Source organism: Rutidosis leptorrhynchoides, chromosome 5 (assembly GCF_046630445.1).
Source record: "Rutidosis leptorrhynchoides isolate AG116_Rl617_1_P2 chromosome 5, CSIRO_AGI_Rlap_v1, whole genome shotgun sequence".
NCBI classification, from domain to species: Eukaryota; Viridiplantae; Streptophyta; class Magnoliopsida; order Asterales; family Asteraceae; genus Rutidosis; species Rutidosis leptorrhynchoides.
Window position 1 is genome coordinate 55,492,163 of NC_092337.1, and position 5,890 is coordinate 55,498,052.

Here is a 5,890-nt window from a genome sequence, read left to right on the forward strand (position 1 = left end):
TAATATTAATAATACTTTTAATAATAATAATAATAGTAAAATAATGAAAATGATATTTTTCCTTTAAATCAATCTTACAATATCTTAATTTCATCATGATACTAATACTCATTATTTCCTAATCGCATCGTTTAATAGCTTTTAGTCGTCTTTTATATCGCGTTCATATTAATAATAATAATAGTAATAATAATAATTAGATGTTACTAATATTAGTTTTAATTATAATAATACTAATAATAATAATATTAATGATAATACTAATAACTATTTGAATGATAATAATAATAATACTAATTATAACCTTAACGATAATAACGATAATAATAATAATAATAATAATAATAATAATAATAATAATAATAATAATAATAATAATAATAAAAATAACAATAATATCTTTTATTAAATTATAGGTTTCAAGTTTTTAAATTACAGTCTGTTGGTGAAACATGGGATAAAGTCCAAAGGTTAAATAAACGTATGAAATCATCTTAATGAAAAATGTCGAGTTACTTAACTTGTCGATATCCAACATCTAAGTTATTTACACTCCACGTTCTTACTTATAAATCTCTTTACCATTTTTCGAATGTTGTCAAAAAGAATAGATTTCTTAAATCACAGTGGACCTCATAACATGGACCCGTAATCATATCACAATGTATCTGATAAATCAATCATTTGATATTATCTTCTAATTCCATTGATAAATATATTGAAACAAATACGTTCGTGTAAAGTATTATACATTTAATACTTTATTAATATTCTCAAGTTATAATATATATATATACATATATATACATATCTATTTATATATAACGGTTCGTGAATCGTCGGAATTTGGTCGAGGTTATAATGAATGTATGAACACAGTTTAAAATTCTTGAGATTTAACTTAGCAAACTTTGCTTATCGTGTCGGAATAATATAAAGATAAAGTTTAAATTTAATTGGATATTTCCGGGTTGTCACAGACTTAATCAATGGAGACGCGAAGAAGGCGATCCCTTCCACCTACCGAATTCACCTCTTGGCAAAGAACCTGAAGCACTTACCGGCGAACCTGTTCAAAACACCATTTTCTCTCTCATTTCCAGAGTATCTCGCCACGACTATATCACAACTTAGAGTCTAAACCTTATTCATTCACTTATTCCTACCGACAATCATTCCGGAGTAATAATTCAACGAGCTTCGCGCCTGAGTTGTAGCCTTGGAAAATATGGTGCAAAACGTACCAGATTCAGCAACATCACCGGCACCAACAGTACCACCAACAACCCAAGTTTCAACATCACAATACCTAATCACATGCTTCAACATCTCATTCCGTACCTCGAGTATAATCATCGTTCTACATGACGTTCTATATTATTTATCTTCGTTCGACATGGCAATTATGTAATCACTAATGTTTTAGAGATTATATATTCTTGTTCTAACGGTAAATCAAATGAGTTTAATATCATATTGACTCATTAAATCCATGATTACATCAGAAGAAAATATATATGTATATATATTTTCATAAAGATTGTAATTAAATTTTTTTTTGTACAAACTGTTAATGGTGAAACTATTTTAACGGGTAGGTAATACCCGAGGAAATATTTAACTTTCATATTAACATGTTATACTGTACATTCTTCGAATCTGATTCAACAGTCATTTACTATCATACTCACATCCACAGATATACGTATCCGTTCACCGCAAAATAATCATTTTCATTCAATTTCATATTTGGATTTTGACCTATCAAAATCCAACAAGTGGCATAATGAAGGAAAATATTTGACAAAATAAAATTTGTTAGAAACAAACAAATTAACTATGAGAAATTTTGTTAAAAATCCAAGCTAACAAACTCCTAGCTAACTGTTCCTAGCTAACTGTTAATTCCATATTACATTTATTTATCGCAATTTATTTATCACAATTTAATTATCGCAATTTATTTATTGCAATTTTAATTCTCGCAATTTTATTATCGTCATTTAATTTCTGTTATTTATTTTACGCACTTTAAATATCGGGACACGTATACAAGGTTTTGACATATCATATCGACGCATCTATATATATTATTTGGAATAACCATAGACACTCTATATGCGATAATGTTCGAGTTAGCTATACAGGGTTGAGGTTAATTCCATAATAATATATATACTTTGAGTTGCGATCGAGTCTGAGACATATATATAACGGGTCACGACACGTATTAATTAATTCGAATATTATATGTTAACCTATATATGAATTGTTGAACTACTAATTGTGGACTGCTAACTGTGGACTAATAACATTGGACAATTAAAATGAATTAAAAATATTGAGTATAACATATGAAACTAAACCTTTCTTCAAGTTTGCCACTTGATTTCATCTTAAACCTCATTTGTATCTTGACGATTATAATCTGTGTTCAAACCTTTCATAATTCTTGAAAACACCTCAATCGAGAGGACGAACCAATCGCACTTCATCTACGGAAGAAAAGATTGATGCATATAGTTATGCACCTGAAAACTCTCGGAAACTGAGTAAACGTTTAACACGTATCTGTGCTAGCTCCTTTGGCGTTGTTATTACCGGAATTAACTTTACAATCTCTCTCCAAATTAGCCAATTTTGTCACAGCTTCAGCAAATCAATTTCTACTTTTCATTCGAATAAACTCTATTATAACCTTGATATATATGTTGCCTTTCGTCATCATTACCGGGGAACCGTTTATATCCCACCACATTAGCAGTAAACTTACCTGCAACTTCATTACTCACTAGCTTAAGTCTCTACGAAAAACCATTATATTCATTGAAACCCTATCATATACTCATCCGCATCTTATAACGAGAATTGCCATACCAATTACTGGGAATCAGCAATCAGTATTTTGAATCTTGCAGCGGTTCTACATCAACAGTTATATGTATACATATAACCTTTATCTCTTAAAATTATGATTTTCCATTCTAAAATTTTGAAAAGCACCCAGTCTACGAATCAATACTCGAAATGTTGAAAAAGTTGAAAGAAGCAGCAAAAACTGTACACGACTTTAACAGTCGAAGGTATAAAGATAAAGAATAGTATGTTGGTAAAGCTCATAAAAGTTGGAACTGGAAAACAGATTGAGTAAACCATGAAGGAGGCTGTGGATAAATCACAAAGAATAAACCCACCTTCAAAGAATCCAAATGATTCAGTATCTGCTGAAGTCATTAACGAATACCTTACCCCTTACTCTAAACCCTTATGAACAATATTCTTCATCATCTTCTGATTTTTGATATTCTAAGATATCATCATATCTTTCATTATAAATATCCTCGATATTTCTGAAGATATTTTCATAACTATTCTTATCTGAAATCATTTGTCTCTTCGCGATATCAGTATTACATCAGAAAGGAAACTGTTTTAGTTTCTAAATTCTGAAAATTTGAATTTAAAATATGAATGTTTTTAAAGTAGTGTTGGGAACTGAAGCATGAGTTAGTATAATATAATGACACTTGATCAACGTGATTATATTACAGTAAGTCATGCTGAGTTTCTAATGGAACTTGATGATTCACAGACCATAACGTCATCAGGTACCATGTTACTCGACTCTTACATTCTATCAAATATATAAACATATCAAGAACATAATTTATTGATAGTTCTATCTTTTCTCTTGAATTTTGGTGATTTAACTAATCAAGATCGTGCTATTACCATCTCTCTCTTAGAACATTAATCATGTTCATTCGAAACTCCATACTTACAAATTCTGGACCATTACTCGCTTTACTAGAGGTCGAGAAGAGAATAAAAAGGCAAAGAGCTCCAAAATATAAGAGGAAATATAAAGTCCAATAACAACACGGAGATTACAAACCGTGGATATTAATACGAATAGCAATATAAAGACACGATAGAATTAAGAATAGTGTCAAGGTAATAGTAGAAGTAAATAGATTTTTCTGGTGGAAGATTGAAAAGAAGGATGACAGAAATGATAATTAGAAAAATATCAAGGATTAGAACGGGATTAAGCATTTTCACAATCTTTTGGATGTATAAATTAAGAAAGAAAGTATAGGAATGATGAGAATAATGGAACAGAAGAGTTTAATTTAAAATGGAAATATCAGACAGAGTAATCGAGGCAGATCACCGTATTTAATTAGAGAGATCCTAATTTCCTGAATTACTGACGAATCAAATCTTATATAAATAACGAAGATTTTCTTTGAAATCCCTTGAATTCCAGAATTCAACCATGACTAGTCAAAAGTTATGATAAAACTTATCTTTCTCATTTCACTATTTAGTGATAGCTCCATTCGTACTCATCGAGTAATCAAATTATCTTATTCATATTACCCAATGGTGATAAAACTTTATATATCAACTCATATTTGTCATGAAAACATTCTTATTGTTATCCATGACAACCTCAATCAAATTTTGGGACAAAATTTCTTTAACGGGTAGGTACTGTGATGACCCGGAAATTTCTGACCAAAATTTAAACTTGATCTTTATATGATTTCGACATGATAAGAAAAGTCTGTAATGTTGAGTCTCGAAATTTTTGAACGATTTTCGTGAATACATTTAAACCTTGACCATCCCTGACGATTCACGAACAGTTATGTGTAAATAAATATGTAATTATATATATAAATAGAAGTGTATAAAATTTTTGGAATAAACTTTAATCAATTGGAAATGCAAAATAATAAATAGAATAATAATTAAGTGACTAGTAAAATATATATATATATATATATATATATATATATATATATATATATATATATATATATATATATGTATATATATATATATGTGTGTGTGTGTGTGTGTGTGATTTTTATTAATATATATATATATATATATATATATATATATATATATATATATATATATATATATAATACTCAAAATAGGTTGTTACATAAAATATATAAATATTAGATAATATATAATCAATAACATGTAATACCTATATATTAAAAATTATAAGTTAAAAATACAATGGTTACATCTTAATTATTACATGTGAATATTATTATTACCTTTACTATTAAAAGTCATAATTTTTATCATTAATAATAGTATTACTATCATAATTATTATTATAATTATCATTATTTATTATTATTAATATTAGTATTATTATTATATAATTAATATTATTAATGATATTATTATCAATATTATTAATTTTATTATTATTATTATTAGCAATAGCAATTTTATTATTAGTAATAATATTATCGGTATTAATACAATTATTACTCCTTAATATATATTACAATTAAAAAGAGACTACATACAAATCCAAATTCAGTTACAAGTACCTATCTGTCTATTTTTTTTCTCATGATTAATAATTCATGTACTTGTTGTCTGTAAATTTTTAAAGGTCGATTTCACGAATCAATTAAGATTAAATTACTGTTAAATCATGTATATACATACATTATATATAATAATATCTGTAATTGAGAAAGAGAAGGGAAAAAAATAGAAAAAGAAGAAACCCACCATTTATCCTCTGTTCTTCATCTTTTTAACCATATTTCATTTACGAACGAATTCTCAAAATGTAATAATGCAAAGTTGTTAGGTATCACTCACTCAAACTTCCTGTAAAATCTCAAGTTCCAATTCCTCATAACGAATCCGAATTTTAGAGTCAAAGATTATTTTCAAAAAGTCAACTGAAGCGTTCATGGTAAAATTCGAACTTGTTTTTATGTTTTAAATTTAATTGATGATTCAGATAGTTTCTAGTAGTCATTTATAACTTATTTAATGTTGTAACCAAGTGTTATAACAGTCTTAAATTCGAATTCAATATTTGAGTTCATGTTCTTAAAAT